A 22,795-nucleotide genomic window follows, 5' to 3' on the forward strand; every position below is an offset into this window, starting at 1 on the left:
CTGAAGCAACCAAATCGTCTGACTTGGATTCAAGGACATGGTCAACCAAGTTAACATTTGGTTGGTAGAACATCAGTGGACAGATTGAATCCGGCCTAAATGGCCACATGTACTCTGTAGCTCAGTTGGTACAGCATGGCGCTTGTAACGCCAGGGTAGTGGGTTCGATCCCCGGGACCACCCATACGTAGAATGTATGCACACATGACTGTAAGTCGCTTTGGATAAAAGCGTCTGCTAAATGGCATATATATATATATATCTCTAAATCTCTACCAGTACAGCCAGTAGAGGACTGGTCACCCCTTGGAGCCTGGTTCCTCTAGGTTTCTTCCTAGGTTCCTGCCTTCTAGGGAGTTTTTCCCAGCCACTGCCTCTGCATTGCTAGCTCATTGGGGTTTTAGGCTGTCTGTTTGTGAAGTTGATTGATTGAAATTTGACTGAATTCAGAGCTATCTCTATTGACACTCAAGTGTATCACTTTGATCAACCTTTTTCAGTACATGGATTACCAGTAAGACAATACCAGAGAATGTTCAATTTCATCTTTATTTGTAGTGCAATTAATAACTTTCTTTATATTTGCCACTGCACGTTGGATAGTTTGGGATATTCGGTCACTGAACAACAATCAAGCCTCATTTCCTTGCATTACAATCCATTCAGAAAGTATTTAGACCCCTTTACTTTTTTTCACATTTTGTTACGTTACAGCCTTATTCTAAAATGGATTCAATTGTGTTTTTTTCTTCTCATCAATCTACACACAATCTACCCATAAGGACAAAGCAAAATTAATTTTTTGGAAGGTTTTGTGAATGTATAAAAAATACAAAATTGATATCACATTTTCATAAGTATTCAGCCCCTTTACTCAGTACTTTGTTTGAACATCTTTGGCAGCGATTACAGCCTTGCATCTTCTTAGGTGTTACAAGCTTGGCACACCTGTATTTGGGGAGTTTCTCCCATTCTTCTCTGCAGATCCTCTTAAGCTCTGTCATGTTGGATGGAGAGTGTTGCTGCACAGCTATTTTCAGGTCTCTCCAGTCCGGGCTCTGGCTGGGCCACTCAAGGACATTCAGAGACTTATCAAAAGCCACTCTTGCATTGTCTTGGCTGTGGTCCTGAGCGCTCTGGAGCAGGATTTCATCAAGGATCTCTCTGTACTTTGCACCGTTCATCTTTGCCTCGATGCTGACTAGTCTCCCAGTCCCTGCCGCTGAAAAACATCCCCACAGCATGATGCTGCTACCACCATGCTTCACCATAGTGATGGTGCCAGGTTTCCTCCAGGTGTGATTCTTGGCATTCAGGCCAAAGAATTCAATCTTGGTTTCATCAGACCAGAGAATCTTGTTTCTCATGGTCTGAGAGACCTTTAGGTGCCTTTTGACAAAATCCAAGTGGGCTGTTGTGTTTTTTTTTTACTGAGGATTGGCTTTCTGTATGGCACAGCTGTCAACATCCTGATCCTCAAGTTAAACTGGTATACTTTCCTCACAATGCTATTTTTATTCCTCTGCCAGGTTGGATCCTTTATATAGGGCAGACAGACCATTGTTTTGTTTTTTTGCCGTTTTAATTTAGTGTCTTATTGCAGGCAGGATGCATGTTTTGTTATATTTTTATTCTGTACAAGCTTCCTTCTTTTCACACTGTCATGGGGTGGCAGGGTAGCCTAGTGGTTAGAGTGTTGGACTAGTAACTGGAAGGTTGCAAGTTTAAACCCCGAGCTGACAAGGTACAAATCTGTCGTTCTGCCCCTGAACAGGCTGTTAACCCACTAGGCCGTCATTGAAAATAAGAATTTGTTCTTAACTGACTTGCCTGGTTAAATAAAGGTAAAAATAACACATTTAGGTTGGTATTGTGGAGTAACTGCAATGTTGTTGATCCATTATCTGTTTTCTTCTTTCACAGCTGTTAAACTCTGTAACTGTTTTAAAGTCACCATTGACCTCCTTCCACTCTGGTAACTGGGAGAGGAAGGATGCCTGTATCTTTTGTAGTGACTGTGTATTGATACACCATCCAAAGTGTAACTAACAACTTCACCATGCTCAAAGAGATATTAAATGTTTGCTTTTTTAAATTTTGGACACATCTACAAATAGGTGCCCTTTGTGAGGCATTGAAAAACCTCCCTGTTTGTGGTTGAATCTGTGTTTGAATTTCACCACTTGACTGAGGGACCATACAGAGTATGACTGGGGTACAGAGATGAGGCTGTCATTCAAAAATCATGTTAAACACTATTGCACACAGTGAGTCCATGTAACTTACTAAGCACATTTTTGCTCCTGAAAGTATTTATACTTGCCATAACAAAGGGGTTGAATTCTTATTGACTGAAGACATTTCAGCTTTTCATTTTTAATTCATTTGTAAAATGTCTAAAAACATGATTCCACTTTGACATTATGGGGTATTGTGTGTAGGCCAGTGACACAAAATCTCAATTTAATCTATTATAAATTCAGGCTGTAACAACAGAATGTGGAAAAAGTCAAGGGGTGTGAATACTTTCTGAAGGCACTATCAATGCTTTAAACAAAACATAATGGATAACTCCTCTGTTTCTACAGTTGTTTGGAGGAACAAGGGACACTTGAATAAAGTCAGCCTGCATACATCAATATTCAATACAGATATTCAAAATACAGTTGATGAATTTAAACATGATTACATGAACTCATAATAAGCTTTTGACCTTTTTTGACTGCTCTACTGAATGTATCTAATGTCCTTTCCTTGGCGCTGTTCACACAAGCCATGGCGAGCTCTAGTGAAAGGATGTCAAGAAAGTTTTGTAGCTATTGAGTAATGCTGAGCTTAGGTGGAGACTTACATCTGGTCACCAGCGTTCTACATGTGCATGTAGGTTCCAATATTTATTTGAGATTACAACAGACAATTTGGAGTAGGAGCAAGATTAAATTGGCACAGAGTCAAATATAATAATTTTATTAATTTGTATTGTATTACTTGATAATTCATAGTTCTGGAGGACATTAAGATATTATTCCAGACTCTTAAGTCTGTATTTTTTTGGTAGTCTTTAAGATAGGCCTATAAAAGAATAAGACTAATTGTTGTTGGACTGGCCTCTCCTCTCCTGTGTTCAGGCATTCCTCAACTTCTCCCTAAAGTAGCCAGCCCATTAGCTGCAGGCAAAACATTCACCTGAGGAAGACCAGTGTGGGTTAGTGTCCCAAATGGCCCCCTACTCCTTACATAGTACACTACTAGAGCCCTATGGGTCCTGGTCAAAAGTAGGGCACTATATAGGTTTTAGGGTGCCATTCAGGACTTATACTGTGAGTTAGATGGTCACAGTGGGAATCCACTCTGGTTTGAACCCTGGTGAGGCTGTGCTGACAGGACATAACAGGAGGGAATGGCTCAAAGTAATGGGAAGAGTGGCCCTTTTAAGCATCATTGTTTCCTGAGCAAAGTCTCTGAGAATTTGGTTTGACCCCTGTGACTTTCATGGTTGAAGGGTTAAGTGTTTTGTTAGAAGTCTAATCACTCAATGGTGGATGGATCCCATTAACTTTGTCTAAAATGAGATATTCTAATTGTGCTGAAAAGCAACAATTTAGTACTATTAAATGGAATCACTCTCTGTAGTGTAATGAGACCGTATAGAAGTGCTCTATTTGCATTCTGACTTTAAAACAAATTTTCATGCAGATGGACAATAAAGTATATTGTATCGTTGAAGAAGATGAACATAATTGTGTAATTCTGCAGGGCATTGTGAAAGTGAACTTTCCCTTGCGCCACCCGCCCCCCCCCCTATGAATACCACCTGACCCACTTACATGGAGGGCAAAGAAGAGATCAGTGGCATCATTCTCCACTCTGGTAAGCATCAAGCCACCAAATACCTTTCAACTTGGATGACACTAACAGTTATTCACTATAATGGGATGCCTGTAGTGAGACATTAGTCAACATTCTTTCAAACTTGATATGCCATGGGTTGTGGCCTAGAAACCTATTTGTGTTCCAGTTATAACGAAGTAGTAAGCCAGCAAGCCACACTATTCAAAAGTGGTTTAGAATCCTGTTATTTATTATTTTGTGCTCCATTTCTAAGAAAATGCAGTTGCCACTACCAATCATTTCTATAAATCAGTAGCTAAGCTATTGCTGGTCACTTTCTTCACCACATGTAATTTAGTCACACGCTGTCTGCTTCCCACAATGGGAGATTATACATACAGACAGAATACATTTTATTGTTGGCATGTTTTCTACTGTTTATTTTCTCCTGCATGGTTGCCGTTCCGGTGCATTTACAGTGTGACCTCTTTGTTTCCGTCACACCTCCGGTGGCTTGCTCTGCTGTCTGTCAGTACAGATCATCTCTGAAAGTATGTGACACACAAAATGCAACTGGCCTGGAGTCATTATTAGTCCTGTAAATGAACTCCGAGGTGTGTCCCAAATGGCATTCTACTCACTATATAGTGCACTACTACTAGGGCTGTGGTCAAAAGTAGTGCACTATGTAGAGAGTAGGGTGCCATTTGGGATGCAACCAGTTGTCAGTGGTCACTGGCAGTGCTGGAGAGACGCCTAACTGTTCCAGTAGTAGAGCAATCACATTGCTAATCGCCTTGGTTTCACTCACAGGTTGATCCTATCACACTTTCATGACAGTTTCAGTATAGATCAATAAAACAGGGCAATTTCATGGTAGCAGAGTGAGACTTTTAAAATGTATGTCAAACATAAATCAATGATTGCAAAATTAAACAAACCATAAAATTCTATGCACAAAGAATACTTTTAAGTTTCCACAGAAAATGTATTTACTTACAATTTACAGTGGGAATTTTAGTCATTCTGCATAGTTGTATAGTTTTAACTTTCCAATCATTGGTTTTTGTTTGACGTACATTTGAAAGTGAAAAACCTGAGTCTCAGTGTCACTCTGTTACCGTGAAATTGCCCAACAGTACAAGTACAGACACTCATTATCTCTCAAAATAACCTTGTCTTGTCTACTGTAGGTGTCATCTGGGTTCATTATCTTGATCGTTGCTGCTCAGGAGTGGGCAGAAACAAGTCAGGATTGGAGCAACATTTTTGTTTGCATTTGTATTGCCACCTTTTCTCAATTTGGACACAGTTTATTCTCCCCAACCAGTTGGGTTATCTGTGGGATACAGCTGCAACCATATGAAATTGACAAGCAAGCATTACCAATTGTAAGCATGCCAAAAGATTGTGTCCAGCTATCTATAGCCTTGCTGTTTTCAACCCTGAGACCTTACAGTAGCCTCTTTGTCACTGTGTGTCCAAGGCCCTGATAGTCCTTTCACGATTATGAAGGACGTGATCACTCATACCCGGGCCGTCAAGCTCAAGCATCAGTCTCTGGAGGACCGGCTAGAGCTCTGCCTACTGGAGCTGAAGAAACTCTGCATCCGAGAGGCTGTGAGTACCCCTGGATATAGCACATACACTCTCCACTCCATCAGGGTTCAGATCGTTTTCACCATAATATCAGTGTGGATTTCCCCATAAGTGATACTGTGATAGGGCAGCAGGTAGTGTAGTTGTTAGTGTTGGGCCAGAAACCGAAAGGTTGCTAGATCGAATCCCCGAGCTGACAATGTAAAAATCTGTTATTCTGCCCCTGGTCACTGTTCCCTGGTAGGCTGTCATTGTAAATAAGAATTTGTTCTTAACTGACTGGCCTGGTTAAATAAAGGTTCAATACAAACATGTCTACAGTTACACATTATTTAGATAGATAGTAGAATAGATGGAGGAGTGATGTGATTCAAGACCTGACAAAGGCAGAGCGGCTTTATAAACTAAAGTGATACCAGCTAGAACAGTGTGTGTGTTTTTTATATTCTTTTGAGATGTTAATCAATAATTGCCTGGCAATCAAACTACTTAGCCAATAAAGGCTGCCTAGTCTGAGCTGAAAATATTATTTGGTTTGGCGCTCCTGACCAATGAGAACACTACTGTTCCCTTCTCTTTCAGTCAGGCTGCTTTGTTGGGATGTGAGAGGCAGCCAATGGACCTTAAGTGTCCCTATTATACCACACTAGATTATATCTCTCATATCTGTCTCAGAAACAAATTCAGCCCTAAGAATGTCACTGTGCCATCCGTCATCGTTACGAGCTATGGGGGAGCCAGTCCCCTGTTCAGCTGCTGTTGAGGGGTGTACCAAATGACACCCTATTCCCTATATAGTGCACTACCTTTGACCAGAGAACTATGTCGGCAATAGGGTGCCGTTTGAGACGCCGCCCAGGTCTGATCATTCTTTTCTGTTGACAATTGGGCGCGGCTCTCCTGTCGGGACTTGTCCTGTCGAGGTGTGCTGCCTAGATGGAGGCTCTGATAACTCCTCTTCCTGCTCTCAGGAACACGACAGCGGCTGAGATCATGAACAACACTATTGTCTGGGGGGGGGATAATGAAATAAATAATATGCACTATCGCACGTTCAGGTTGAATATAGGTTTAGCTCGAGGGCAGGCCAGTTTGGTTGCATTCACGGGGCAGGTGAGGCCCTGAGAATTTGTTATGAAAGTAGGATTCTATGGAAAGGCAGCATTGCGTAACTGACACTTGAGAATGATCTAAAGTGTCATTTGGGAAGCAAAGATTTTTGTACAATATTTCAAAATGAACTCAATAAGGGTTCATCAACCTGGTTGATTTGAGGGGAATGGGGACATATTACCTCTGAAGTAATAGTGGTCCTCTCATAATTTTCTTATTTTCCAACTGAGTGGGCTCAAAGTATTGGGATAGTGACCATTTTTCTTGTTTTGACTCTGTACTCCAGAACAAGGACTATGCGGTTAAAGTGCAGACTGTCGGCTATAATTTGAGTGTATTTTCATCGATATCTTGTGAACCATTTAGAAATTACAGCACGGATTACATCAAGCTTGTTTGTTTTGGTTGTGTTTCAGATAATATTGTGCCCAATAGAAATTAATGATTAATAATGTATTGTCATTTTGAAGTCACGTTTATGTAAAGAAGAATATAATATGTTTCTAAACACGTCTACATTAATTAGGATGCTACCATGGTTACGGATAGTCCTGAATAAATTGTGAATAATAATGAGTGAGAAAGTTACAAGCGCTCTAATATCATACTCCCAAGAACTCTCACCATTACAATAACAGGGGAGGTTAGCATTTTCGGGTTATGATATTTGTGCGTCCAACCTTCTCACTCATCATTATTAATCATTCATTCAGGATGATCCGTAATCATGGTAGCATCCACATGAATATAGGAGTCTTTAGAAACATTCTTATTTACAATAAAAGTGACTGCAAAATGACCCAATACATTATTTACCATTTAATTTATTTTGGGCACAAAATAATCTGAAACACAACCAAAACAAACAGCAAATGCATCCAATAAGTTTGTAGACGAACAAGCTTGACATAATTATTTTGTGCTAGGAATATGTGACCAAATTCTACACTTTTGACTACTTAAATAAACACAAGTGAATTTGTCCCAATACTTTTGGTCTGCTAAAATGGGGGGACTAGGTACAAAAAGTGCTGTAATTTCTAAACAGTTTACTAGATATGGATGACAATTTTAAAGCTGACAGTCTGCACTTTAATAACCTCACTGGATTTAAAATGATACAATGCCTAAGTGCTGGAATCCAGAGCCAAAACAACAAAACGTGTCATTGTCCCAATACCGTTGGAGTACACTGTATATTAACATACAGCACATGATTTGTTGTGTTGCATTAAAATATGATTCAACACATTTGACTTAAATCTGGTGCCTTCTTTCCATGTCATATAGGAGCTAACTGGTCGGCTGTCTGCAGATTACCCAGTGTTGCCTGGGGAGAAGCCGCTTCAAATTCTCCAACGCATCGGAGCGGCCTTCAAACAAGACGAGCAGAGCATCCCACATGGAGCAGTGGTAAAGAGCCTGACAGGGGTTGGACATGGACACTATTGTCATTTACACTGACTCTCCCTTAAACAGTGGTTGTAAAGCCCCACACACAGGTGTACTTAATACTGAAGGCCACTCCTGTGGTTCCCCTTAGGGAAAAATTACATTTCTCAATTCAACCCATCGCCCTACCTTCCTTGACACCAATCGTCATTAGTCAGGCTTCTGCCATTGTAAGAGCCAGGAAGAGATCTATGATGTTCAACCACTCACTTCTGCCCAACGTCCTTTTTTTTGCTTTTTGTAGGACTCAGAGCTGAATTCTGTGGAAGCTGAGTTATCTCTTCAGCTACAGATATACAAAGCGGCCCGAAGACTGTACCATGAGGAACACCTCAGCAAGGCGCAGAAGACAAGCCAGTTACAGCAGTGCAAGCGTGAGGAGAAGAAAGTCAAACAACTGCAGACAGCATTTCAGCTGCACCTACAGCACGGGCGGTCTTCACCACGGCCAGGCTGCATCAGCACACAGAGAGGTGAGTGATGATCTACTGGCCGACTAATAAAACAACATTAACATCTCTCCTCTCTGATCTGAGAGGTATGTAATTCCAGTGCCATTCCCGTGGATTAATACGGTTGTTTGCTTTGCTTTTGTTTCCAGATCAGGGCACTTCTGATGATAGCTCTCTGTCCGATTCGGCGCTGCTCGATGAAGGTTAGAGCGTTACTAAGCAAAAATGACTCTTGTGAAAGTTGTATAGATAAACATGCTCTGACAATGGCACCAGAGTACTGTCTTAACTTCATTATTTATATTTTTCTCCAGAAAAGCTGATCAGTCAGGCATCTCAACCATCCTTGGAGGCCCCTCGCCCAGGAGGACCAGCAGACCCTCCCCAGCCCCCCCCAGACCCCTCACACCTCCCTGGGCCTAGCCCCCACAAACCAACCCATACTACTCCAACTCTGGAGGAGTTACAGTCCAGCTTCAACACCAACCTGGATTTGGAGGCCCCTCCCATCGAGCACTCCCCTTGGACTGAGTCCAGTCTGGACCAGCCTTACCAGAAAACCAAGAACAAGTCACACTCTTGTAGCAGCAAGTCAAGGTAAAGGCCAAGGGAGAACCCAGCGTGCCTCCTGTAATTTTATATCAACGCTACCCTTGAATTTATTGTACAGGAAAGCCCAAGAATAGCCATAATGGAAGCCTCACGGGTTGGTGAAACCTCTTATACACAAGCCATTATGTAGCCTCATGTAAGATTGCCTTGACTTTTTGAATTAATGCATTTGTAGTGCTCTAAGCTTCATAGTTGAACTCAAATACAGAGTATACCAAACATTAGGAACACCTCCCTAATATTGAGTTGCATTTCTTCAGGGCAGGGACTCTACAATGTGTCGAAAGTGTTCCACAGGGATGCTGGCCCATGTTGACGTCAATGCTTCCCATAGTTGTCGAGTTGGCTGGATGTCCTTTTGACAAACCGGTGCACCTGGCAGCTACTACCGTACCCCATTCAAATGCACTTAAATCTTTTGTCTTGTCCTTTCACCCTCTGAATGGCGCACATACACAATCCATGTCTAAATTGTCTCGAGGCTTAAAAATCATTCTCTAACCTGTCTCCTCCCCTTCAACTACACTGGTTGAAGTGGATTTAACCAGTGACATCAATAAGGGATCAGAGCTTTCACCTGGTCAGTCTGTCATGGAAAAGTTGTTGTTCTTAATATTTTGTATCCTCAGTGTATACAAAATATGCTTTGGCAGCACTTCTCTGCAACTTGAACTCCATTTGATATTTTAAAAATGAGTTCCTTTTGAAGTGGTTTTGCTAAAGTAGGCATTAAGGTGTACCTTGTTATTTCGGGGAGGATATTACTCTGGAACATTCTGATTCAGTCACAACTTGTCTTTGAGTGGCAGTGCAAATGGACTGAGATAAGGGCACATGGAACAGGTTTAAGCATGGAAAGCACATGCACTGATTTGGCCCCTTCATGGCCTGTTTTCCATCTGAATGATAAGTGGGTTAATGACTAAACCCTGAAGATGTTATCTCTCCTTCCTGTCCATGTTACCTTTCTGCAATAGTCCAGCCGTGACCCCTGTGTTGCCTCCAGTGGAAGCCTGTTATGAAGACACTGCTCTGCCCCTGCAGTTCTCCCATCTCAGACTGTGCCCAATACAGTCAAACAGCGCCCCCTCGACCCCAGAGATGCACCTTCGCCGTCAGTTTTCTCTCAGGTCAGCACATTTTTTTACATTTTTTTAAACATTTTGGTATTTTAGCAGACCCTCTTATAGAGCAACTTAGTCAGTTCATTCAAATAAGGTAGGTAAGACAACCCCATATCACAGTCACACAGCACCACCATTGTATATTTCATCCACACTGTCCCCACACTGCTTAAATCTTGAAACTGTCTCACATTATCTTACAAATTATTTTCATTTTGTACGGTTTTGGCCTAGTTTGTAATGCTTCTTTGTGATATTTTACAGGCTTCCCAACAGTGAGCCTCCGTTGAACCTGGATAAGAACAGGGGTCGTACCCGTGTTCCCAGGAGGCTACTTACGGAATATGTGGTAACGTCTCCAGGCGAGTCCCCCGTCCAGAGGGGAGGCTACAGAAACCACATTTACCACTCCAGCTCTGAGACTGAGAACAGTAACTCTGAACACTCTGCCCCATCCTATACTAGCTCCCTGTGTCGTGACCTGCCATGGCAGTGTCAGCCCACCTATAGGTACCAGTCCAGCTCCAACGACAATCATGGACCGATGGCCTACCCCCCCAGGCCCCGGCTTCTACCAAAATCACCAGCATCAGTCCACCCCCAGCTTCCACAGGGGTTACTATGACCACGGGATGGTCTACCCTTCAGAGATGGACATGGCCAGGCTGTATCACGGCCCTCCGCCCCCCTGTCACTCCAGCCGATATGAGCACTGGTATGAGGAGGCCCTTGTGCACCCCCAGCGGGCTCTCACGTCCCTTTCCCCCCACGTCAGACTGTCCCGCGCCCCCTCACTCAGAGAGTACCCCCACCACCCCTCCAGAGGCTTCCCCCCGGCAGGTGGTAAACGAGGAGCTCAAGTCATGGCACCAGCGCAACCAGTTCAGACCTCACTCCCTCGACCGACAGACTGCGATCAGGGTGAGGAACGTACCTGGCCACGAGTCACCTCTCTCCCACCACCACAAGTACCCTGAACAGGTAAACAGCCACGACAGCACTTCACTCACTACATGATTACAATGTAGTTGCCCCATCTTAAATTATTGCCTTTGTGGAGTTACTGTCAGCACCACCGTAATAATGAATATCACTGGAGTATATTTTTTTTAAATTGATCCTTATTTTACCACGTAAGTAGACAGAGAACACATAATCATTTACAGCAACAACCTGGGGAATAGTTACAGGGAAGAATGAGCCAATTAGAAGCTGGGGATGATGGTCAGATTGGTAATTTAGCCAGGACACCAGGGTCCCTAATCTTTGATAAGTGCCATAGGCTCTTTACTGACAACAGAGAGTCAGGACATCCATTAAACATTCCATCCAAAAGATGGCACCCTACACAGGGCAATGTGCCTGGGGCATTGGGATATTTAGACCAGAGGAAAGGGTGCCTCCTACCTGCCCTCCAACACCACTTCCAGCAGTATCTGGTCTCCCATCCAGGGACCAACCAGGACCAACCCTGCTTAGCTTCAGAAGCTTGTGCCATATCTAAATACAGTTACTTACAAGCCAACTTACTTTGTGTTCTACTGAACTGTGTGAGTTTGGCAATCACACCTGACACACAAACAAGTATTAATATAATAATAATAATATATGCCATTTAGCAGACGCTTTTATCCAAAGCGACTTACAGTCATGTGTGCATACCTCCAGTATTACCTCCATGAACTAGTAAGCACACTGTGACAAAAGGAGTCATTGGACAAAATGCAACTGTTCAATGATCCTTGTTTCAGCTCGTTTTATGACTTCCAATGGTTGTTTTGAATTGTTCAGGAACCACTGTTCACACAATATCGTTTTATTCTGGTCCCATTGTCCAAGGGCAATATTCACGCTCACTAAATTGCATTGAGAGAGAGAAACCATGATAAATCAAATCAAAATCAAATGTATTTACATAGCCCTTCGTACATCAGCTGATATCTCAGTGCTGTACCGAAACCCAACCTAAAACCCCAAACAGCAAGCAATGCAGTTGTAGAAGCATGATACACTTTGTGTTCATCCGAAATGGCACCCTATTCCCTACATAGTGCACTACTTTTGGCCAGAGCCCTATGGGCCCGGGTAAAAGAAAAAATAGTGCACTATATAGGGAATAGAGAGCCATTTGGGACATACACGGTTTTCCAGTCCCACCCCATGGCCTCCTTACTGCTGTTTTGTCAGCCTCACAGATAACTCGCACACTGTGCGTCATAAAACGCTGCGAATGACCCTGAGTTTCGCTTCAGGACAAAGCCTATTTCGTTACATACTTTATCAATCTAAAATTAACCTCAAAATGCCTGATAAAGAACGGCCACTTATATTAACAACAATTATTTGTCATCTTTTGAGCTGATACTGTTTAAGAAGATCTATGGAGGCAATGTGATCTTGAGACATTGAAATGGTTATAATATGAGAGGCAATTGGTATCCTGAGATTCTCTCCAGAGGGCAAGGCTTGGGAAAGGTCTTGCGTAAGTGTAAAACCCAGGTGCCACATTCCTGTATCGTTTTACTGTCTTTACTCTTCAGCGATGATTTACATCGCATGGTAATACAGCTGTAGTACAGTTGTGGATCTAATATTTCTCAGTAGCTTTTGGGTTGAATATTTCTCAGTAGTAGTGGTGACTATTCTATATTCGAGGGGAGGTTCTGATCACAGAAAGTAAATCACGCAATGTCACTGAGTCATAGTGTGGTTCACTGTAAAGAAAAACACCACACCCTTGTTGTGGATCAGCTGCTAAAAACATAATGGCTGAACTCAAATTAGGTTTTTTTTGGTTTGAACGTTTATGCCCTTCTCATTATGGAGCTCTAAATGGTGAAGTTATACCACACCGTGCTATGTACTGTACTTCCTTTCACTTCACATTTGTGTCTCCAACTTCCTTGTGTTGTGAGAACTGGGTAATATAGCAGCTGAGGACATGGTCTCTGCTGTCACTCCTGGCCCAGAAGGGTTGCAGGGAAACACAAGCAGAAACTTCATTGTGCTTGTAGGCACGGATCTACTTTGTTGCCTTCTTTCCATACTGTGACCTTCCAATAATGTTGTTGCTAGTGATATTTAAAAGTATAACTCTGTTAGTACTGACTTGGTAGACTTGACAAACCAGACATTGAAATAAATGTTCCCTGTTTTTGTTATTCTGCCTGCAGGCTCCCCAGAGACGGGTCCTCCAGAAGGCAGCGGATGGGACCCCGGAGCAGTGGTTTGTGGGTGACGAGTCAGAGCTCATCAGTCAGGTGTAGGACTAGGGAGAGGGCCCCAAGTGCCACACCCTCTCTGGAACACTAACCTCTGCCCCCAGTCCACAAAGCCCTATTTATTCATTAATGTATTACACTAATGGACCTGGTGCAGATATGAGATGAGGGAGACCAGGCATAATATGAAAGAGGGCCTGAGGCTTTATACCATTGACCTCAAAATGTTACCTGGGCAACAACAAAAGATCAACTGAAGGCAGGAAGTAACAGACCACAATGCTAAAATAGTGCCACCCTTTTTACTGTGAAAGAGCTACTGTTTTGAACATTAATTCAGAGTTAGCTTTATTTTGTACGGATCTGTTTAGTACTATGAAAAATGTTTCTAAACTGTTTTTCTAAAAGAAAATGTTTCTCTGTAGAAGTTAATAAATAAAGATTTATACTGTTAATCCTGTCGGTGTCATTCTGTTATGAACGTAATTTTCTTCAGAATTGGGAATTCAATTCCAACAGGAATTTGGACCGGTCTTTTGTTTCATAGGATCAGAATAAGTACCAGTATTCTTTTTGTCATCAATCGACCATTCAGCATTGAAGATACACTATCCTTTATCAATTTACTATTTACCTGGCAAACATTTAGAGCAAAAAGCTAATTGAATGGCAACTGAGTTCAACTGATGCCTTTATTTCTTACCTTTTGCCACCTGCTTATGGACGTTAATTACGCCATTGATAAACCATTTTATTATGCATATGAATACACTTTCTGTACATAGATACATGATACTTAAGTTGTACCATTTTACTATGGATGTCACATGTATTTCTCTCATATTCCACGTATCCGATGAATGATATTAATAGTTGTACTGATCTGTAATCAGGTTCTGGCTTTTTTTTGTTTACATAAGAGTTTTAGCTGGCTGGCTAAAACTGGCACTTCTACAGTAATGTTGATTAATGTGCACAGTTCCTGTAAAACTACATTTCATAAATTTAAGTATTTGTTTCAATAAATAAAGTTTGTATCTCTGAATCTCTTCTGAAATGTATCCATGCTATTTGTAGCCAACTCATGATTTAGAGGTTCCCGAGTTGTGCAGCGGCTTTTGGGTTTGGCCGGGATAGGCCGTCATTGTAAATACGAATTTGTTCTTAAACTGACTTGCCTAGTTAAAGGTCATTTTTTTAAGGTGGCACTTTTGCGCAGTAAATCTAAATTCAAAACAACCGTTTTTACAGCTGCAAGTTGTTTTTTTCACTACATCGGAAGTTAGACGCGGCGACAGCTAATAGTTTAAGAATCACATTTACCCATTCATTCAATATGGAACAATCTCTCAAGCTGCACTCTGATCTAGCAGAGGACTTGACCACGTCTTCGAGCTTTCCTCAATTCAAGATAAAATCACTTCCACTTGGATCTAACCAAGAACTTTGAAAGGAACTGAAATGCAAAAGCTGCACCTGTGAAATTACCATGCTTATAATCAGCTTCTTGAAATGCCACATCTGTCAAGTGAATGGATTATTTTACCAAAGGAGAAATGCTCAATAACAGGGATGTAAGCTCATTTTTGCACAAAGCTTATTTCTCTTAAATGTTTTGTGCATCTGGAATTTCTGGGATCTTCTATTTCAGCTCATGAAACATGGGACCAACACTTTGTATATGTTGACGTTATATTTTAAGTATAGTTCTTTATGATAGCCACATTAGCAGCAAATGAGCATTTTATTTTTTTTTGGGGGGGGGGTAAATACAGGTGAATATATTGATAAATATAGAGAGATTTACACGGTTATCAAAACGTCATGCCAGGGTAAGCCTGCACGAAACACAGCCCTTATTTTCGGTGTTTCTGAAATTCCCTATGGGGAAAAACGATTGGAATCATATCCTTGTTTGACTGCTAAGTTTTATGGGTATTATGACTCATACTGTGGAACTCTATTAGAACCTTATTATAGATCAGTGATTAGAACCTTCAATCCCTGGCATTCAACTAGGGGTACGCGGCCCTGAGGTACTGCAGGGGGTCCGCAATTATACTTATTTTTACCCCTAAAAATAAATATTATATACACTGCCTTCGGAAAGTATTCAGACCCCTTGACTTTTTCCAAATTGTGTTACTTAACAGACTTATTCTAAAAAAATTATTTTTTAAATGTTTTAAGAATCTTCAGCACTTTACACACAATACCCCATAATGACAAAGCGAAAACAGATCTCAATTCTTTTTGCAAATGTATAAAAAAAAAACAGATACCTTTTATATACATACGAATTCAGCCCTTTTGCTATGAAACTCGAAATTAAGCTCCGGTACATTCTGTTTCCATTGATCATCATTGAGATGTTTCTACAACTTAATAGGAGTCCACTTGTAGTAAATTCAGATGATTGGACATGATCTGGAAAGGCACACACCTGTCTATATAAGGTCCCACAGTTGACAGTGAATTTCAGAGCAAAACCCAAGCCATGAAGTTGAAGGAATTGTCTGTAGAGTGCCGAGAAAGGATTGTGTCGAGGCATAGATCTGGGGAAGGGTAGGTAAACATTTCTGCAGCATTGAAGGTCCCTAAAAACACAGTGGCCTCCATCAACACTCTTCCTAGAGTTTGGAACAACCAAGGCTTTTCCTAGAGCGGGCCACACGGCCAAATTGAGCAATCGGGGGAGAAGGGTCTTGGTCAGGGAGGTGACCAAGATACCCATGTTCACTCTGACAGAGCTCTAGAGTTCCTCTGTGGAGATGGGAGAAACTTTCAAAAGAACGATCATCTCTGCTGCACTCCACCAATCAGGCCACTCCTCAGTAAAAGGCACATGACAGCCCGCTTGGAGTTTACCAAAAGGCACCTAAAGACTCTCAGTGTTATGCGGGTGAGTGAGGACCCAAAAGCGACTTAACAGAAACAGAGTTTATTAATGTCCAAACAGGGAAAACATAAATCCTCAATCTTTACAGGAGGATCCCCCTTCTAGTAGTAGAGGAGAATTGCAGGACTAGCGGCAACAGACTGCAGGTCCCTTCGGGTAGGCGCGGGCCGTAGAGGACAGAGACACCTGCTCACACGCAGCATCTGATGAAGAGGCAGACAACGACAGGACGGAACAAGGGCAAAGCAAACAAGAATCCGACAAGGACAGAAGCAGAAACAGAGAGAGAAATAGAGACTTAATCAGAGGCAAAAGAGGGGACAGGTGTGAGAGAGTAAACGAGGTCGTTAGGAGAATGAGGAACAGCTGGGAGCAGGAACGGACCGATAGAGAGAGAGAGAGATAGAGAGAGAGAAAGTAACCTAATACGACCAGCAGGGGGAAACGAAGAGAAGAGAAAGCACAGGGACAAGACATGACAATACAATACATGACAGTACCCCCCCCACTCACCGAGCGCCTCCTGGCGCACTCGAGGAGGAAACCTGGCGGCAACGGAGGAAATCATCGATCAGCGAACGGTCCAGCACGTCCCGAGATGGAACCCAACTCCTTTCCTCAGGACCGTACCCCTCCCAATCCACTAGGTACTGATGACCACGGCCCCGAGGACGCATGTCCATAATCTTCCGGACCCTGTAGATAGGTGCGCCGTCGACAAGGACGGGGGGGGGGGGACGAACGGGGGCGCGAAGAAAAGGCTTGCACAGGAGACGTGGAAGACCGGGTGGACGCGACGAAGATGTCGCGGAAGAAGAAGTCGCACTGCGACAGGATTAATGACCTGAGAAATACGGAACGGACCAATGAACCGCGGGGTCAATTTGCGAGAAGCTGTCATAAGGGGAAGGTTACGAGTGGACAGCCATACTCTCTGACCGCGACAATACCTAGGACTCTTAGTCCTACGCTTATTAGCGGCTCTCACAGTCTGCGCCCTATAACGGCAAAGTGCAGACCTGACCCTCTTCCAGGTGCGCTCACAACGTTGGACAAAAGCCTGAGCGGAGGGAACGCTGGACTCGGCGAGCTGTGACGAGAACAGAGGGGGCTGGTACCCGAGGCTACTCTGAAAAGGAGATAGCCCGGTCGCAGACGAAGGAAGCGAGTTGTGAGCGTATTCTGCCCAGGGGAGCTGTTCTGCCCAAGACGCAGGGTTTCAAAAGGAAAGACTGCGTATGATGCGACCAATAGTCTGATTGGCCCGTTCTGCTTGACCGTTAGACTGGGGCGAAAACCGGAAGAGAGACTGACGGAAGCCCCAATCAAACGACAAAACTCCCTCCAAAATTGAGACGTGAATTGCGGACCCCTGTCCGAAACGGCGTCTGACGGAAGGCCATGAATTCTGAACACATTCTCAATGATGATTTGTGCCGTCTCTTTAGCAGAAGGAAGCTTAGCGAGGGGAATAAAATGAGCCGCCTTAGAGAACCTATCGACAACCGTTAAAATCACAGTCTTCCCCGCTGACGAAGGCAGACCGGTAATAAAGTCTAAGGCGATGTGAGACCACGGTCGAGAGGGAATGGGAAGCGATCTGAGACGGCCGGCAGGAGGAGAGTTACCGGACTTAGTCTGCGCGCAGTCCGAACAAGCAGCCACGAAACGACGCGTGTCACGCTCCTGAGTGGGCCACCAAAAACGCTGGCGAATAGAAGCAAGCGTACCCCGAATGCCGGGGTGGCCGGCTAACTTGGCAGAGTGAGCCCACTGAAGGACGGCCAGACGAGTAGAAACGGGAACGAAAAGAAGGTTCCTAGGACAAGCGCGCGGCGACGGAGTGTGAGTGAGTGCTTGCTTTACCTGCCTCTCAATTCCCCAGACAGTCAACCCGACAACACGCCCCTCAGGGAGAATCCCCTCGGGGTCGGTGGAGGCTACTGAAGAACTGAAGAGACGGGATAAAGCATCAGGCTTGGTGTTCTTTGAGCCCGGACGATAAGAAATAACGAACTCGAAACGAGCGAAAAACAACGCCCAACGAGCCTGACACGCATTGAGTCGTTTGGCAGAACGGATGTACTCAAGGTTCTTATGGTCAGTCCAAACGACAAAAGGAACGGTCGCCCCCTCCAACCACTGTCGCCATTCGCCTAGGGCTAAGCGGATGGCGAGCAGTTCGCGGTTTCCCACATCATAGTTACGTTCCGACGGCGACAGGCGATGAGAAAAATACGCGCAAGGGTGGACCTTATCGTCAGAATGGGAGCGCTGGGACAGAATGGCTCCCACGCCCACCTCTGACGCGTCAACCTCAACAATAAACTGTCTAGAGACGTCAGGTGTAACAAGGATAGGAGCGGATGTAAAACGCTTCTTGAGGAGATAAAAAGCTCCCTGGGCGGAAACGGACCACTTAAAGCACGTCTTGACAAAAGTAAGGGCTGTGAGAGGAGCTGCCACCTGACCGAAATTACGAATGAAACGACGATAGAAATTCGCGAAACCGAGAAAGCGCTGCAGCTCGACACGTGACTTAGGGACGGGCCAATCGCTGACAGCATGGACCTTAGCGGGATCCATCTGAATGCCTTCAGCGGAAATAACAGAACCGAGAAATGTGACGGAGGAGACATGAAAAGCGCACTTCTCAGCCTTCACATAAAGATAATTCTCTAAAAGGCGCTGGAGAACACGTCGAACGTGCTGAACATGAATCTGGAGTGACGGTGAAAAAATCAGGATATCGTCAAGGTAAACGAAAACAAAGATGTTCAGCATGTCTCTCAGTACATCATTCACTAATGCCTGAAAGACAGCTGGAGCATTAGCGAGACCGAACGGCAGAACCCGGTATTCAAAGTGCCCTAACGGAGTGTTAAACGCCGTTTTCTACTCGTCCCCCTCCCTGATGCGCACGAGATGGTAAGCGTTACGAAGGTCCAACTTAGTGAAAAACCTGGCTCCCTGCAGGATCTCGAAGGCTGAAGACATAAGGGGAAGCGGATAACGATTCTTAACCGTTATGTCATTCAGCCCTCGATAATCCACGCAGGGGCGCAGGGTCCCGTCCTTTTTCTTAACAAAAAAAAACCCCGCTCCGGCGGGAGAGGAGGAAGGGACTACGGTACCGGCGTCGAGAGCAACAGACAAATAATCTTCGAGAGCCTTACGTTCGGGAGCCGACAGAGAGTATAGTCTACCCCGGGGGGGGAGTGGTACCCGGAAGGAGATCAATACTACAATCATACGACCGGTGAGGAGGAAGGGAGGTGGCCCTGGACCGACTGAAGACCTTGCGCAGATCATGATATTCCTCCGGCACCCCTGTCAAATCACCAGGCTCCTCCTGTGAAGAGGGGGCAGAAGAAACAGGAGGGATAGCAGACATTAAACATTTCACATGACAAGAAACGTTCCAGGAGAGGATAGAATTACTAGACCAATTAATAGAAGGATTATGACACACTAGCCAGGGATGACCCAAAACAACAGATGTAAAAGGTGAACGAAAAATAAAAAAATTAATGGTTTCGGTATGATTACCAGAGACAGTGAGGGTTAAAGGTAGCGTTTCACACTGAATCCTGGGGAGAGGACTACCATCCAAGGCGAACATGGCCGTGGGCTCCCCTAACTGTCTGAGAGGAATGTCATGTTCCCGAGCCCAGGCTTCGTCCATAAAACAGCCCTCCGCCCCAGAGTCTATCAAGGCACTGCAGGAAGCTGCCGAACCGGTCCAGCGTAGATGGACCGACAAGGTAGTACAGGATCTTGACGGAGAGACCTGAGTAGTAGCGCTCACCAGTAGCCCTCCGCTTACTGATGAGCTCTGGCCTCTTACTGGACATGAAATGACAAAATGACCAGCGGAACCGCAATAGAGACAGAGGCGGTTGGTGATTCTCCGTTCCCTCTCCTTAGTCGAGATGCGAATACCCCCCAGCTGCATAGGCTCAGCACCTGAGCCAGTGGGGGAAGATGGTAGTGATGCGGAGGGAGGGGAAACGGATAACGCGAGCTCTCTTCCACGAGCTTGGTGACGAAGATCTACCCGTCGTTCTATGCGAATAGCGATTTCAATCAAAGAATCCACGCTGGAAGGAACCTCCCGGGAGAGAATCTCATCCTTAACCTCCGCGTGGAGACCCTCCAGAAAACGAGCAAGCAACGCCGGCTCGTTCCAGTCACTGGAGGCAGCAAGAGTGCGAAACTCTATAGAGTAATCCGTTATGGATCGATTACCTTGACATAGGGAAGACAGGGCCCTGGAAGCCTCTTTCCCAAAAACTGAACGATCAAAAACCCGTATCATCTCCTCCTTAAAGTTCTGATACTGGTTAGTACACTCAGCCCTTGCCTCCCAGATTGCCGTGCCCCACTCACGAGCCCGTCCAGTAAGGAGAGATATGACGTAGGCGATATGAGCTGTACCCCTGGAGTACGTGTTGGGCTGGAGAAAGAACACAATATCACACTGGGTGAGGAACAAGCGGCATTCAGTGGGCTGCCCAGAGTAACACGGTGGGTTATTAATTCTGGGCTCCGGAGACTCGGAAGCCCTGGAGGTAGCCGGTGGATCGAGGCGGAGATTGTGAATATGTTTTGAGAGGTCGGAGACTTGAGCGGCCAGGGTCTCAACGGCATGTCGATCAACAGACAATTCCTGCTCGTGTCTGCCAAGCATCGCTCCCTGGATCTTGACGGCTGAGTAGAGAGGATCCGAAGTCGCTGGGTCCATTCTTGGTCGGATTCTTCTGTTATGCGGGTGAGTGAGGACCCAAAAGCGACTTAACAGAAACAGAGTTTATTAATGTCCAAACAGGGAAAACATAAATCCTCAATCTTTACAGGAGGATCCCCCTTCTAGTAGTAGAGGAGAATTGCAGGACTAGCGGCAACAGACTGCAGGTCCCTTCGGGTAGGCGCGGGCCGTAGAGGACAGAGACACCTGCTCACACGCAGCATCTGATGAAGAGGCAGACAACGACAGGACGGAACAAGGGCAAAGCAAACAAGAATCCGACAAGGACAGAAGCAGAAACAGAGAGAGAAATAGAGACTTAATCAGAGGCAAAAGAGGGGACAGGTGTGAGAGAGTAAACGAGGTCGTTAGGAGAATGAGGAACAGCTGGGAGCAGGAACGGAACGATAGAGAGAGAGAGAGATAGAGAGAGAGAAAGTAACCTAATACGACCAGCAGGGGGAAACGAAGAGAAGAGAAAGCACAGGGACAAGACATGACAATACAATACATGACACTCAGACCATGAGAAAGAAGATTCTCTGATCTGATGAAACCAAGATTGAACTCTTTGTCCTGAATGCCAAGTGTCACGTCTGGAGGAAACCTGACACCATCCCTATGGTGAAGCATGGTGGCGGCAGCATCATGCTGTGGGGATGTATTTCAGCGGCAGGGACTGGGAGACTAGTCAAGATTGAGGCAAAGATGAACTGAGGAAAGTACAGAGAGATCCTTCATGAAAACCTTCTCCGGAGCGCTCAGAACCTCATACTGGGGCGAAGGTTCAGCTTGCAACAGGACAACTACCCTAAGCACACAGCCAAGACAGTACAGGAGTGCCTTCGGGACAAGTCTCTGAATGTCCTTGAATGGCCCAGCCAGAGCCGGATCTGAATTCTTATGTAAATGTGAAATTTCAGTTTATTTATAATTTAGCACAAGTTTCTCAACCTGTTTTTGCTTTGTCATTATGGGGTATTGTGTGTTGATTGATGAGGGAAAACAACTATTTAATACATTTTAGAATATGGCTGTAACCGAACAAAATGTGGAAAAAGTAAAGGGGTCTGAAATCTTCTGAAGGCTGTGTGTGTGTGTGTGTGTGTGTGTGTGTGTGTGTGTGTGTGTGTGTGTGTGTGTGTGTGTGTGTGTGTGTGTGTGTGTGTGTGTGTGTGTGTGTGTGTGTGTGTGTGTGTGTGTGTGTGTGTGTGTGTGTGTGTGTGTGTGTGTGTGTGTGTATATTATTTTCAATGTTATGAATGTCGCCGGCAACAACAGAATAAATTATGAATTACATACATACAGTAGAAAAGAGGAGAATATATTATTTCAACTTTATTTCTCAACTTCTAATATTGATCAAATTACACTGAGTGGAATATCTGACATTGGCTTTGAAAAATACCCACAAAAGACTACCAGTGCAGCAAATGCCGCTGGCTGCTTTAAGCATTCTTGACTTGGACATTCATTTTGGCAACACACGGCTAACCTTTGTTTAAACGCTGCTCTTAGCGAAAATGTTTTTGGAGTTACCTTTTTGAAGCTAATCAATTGTGTTAGTTTACACTTCCTCCTCCAATTTATAATGTGGGAAGGTCAAAATAATGAAAACTATCTAACAAATATATTAATTGGGATGTTGATTACTTCTCCTTGCCATTATCATTCAGCTGATAAGATGTGATTGGGGTTCCTGGGCCGCCGGTTTGCCTGGCAGGGGATCCCTGGGCCTCCGGTTT

At 44.3% G+C, this 22,795-nt stretch overlaps 1 pseudogene; it reads left to right on the top strand.

Annotated features, from left to right (window-relative positions):
- The first annotated feature begins 1,777 nt into the window (after positions 1-1,777).
- On the top strand, positions 1,778-13,859 carry LOC124031078 (annotated as a pseudogene).
- Positions 13,860-22,795: the final 8,936 nt, after the last annotated feature.

Source organism: Oncorhynchus gorbuscha, linkage group LG03, assembly GCF_021184085.1.
Source record: "Oncorhynchus gorbuscha isolate QuinsamMale2020 ecotype Even-year linkage group LG03, OgorEven_v1.0, whole genome shotgun sequence".
In the NCBI taxonomy this organism is placed as follows: domain Eukaryota; kingdom Metazoa; phylum Chordata; class Actinopteri; order Salmoniformes; family Salmonidae; genus Oncorhynchus; species Oncorhynchus gorbuscha.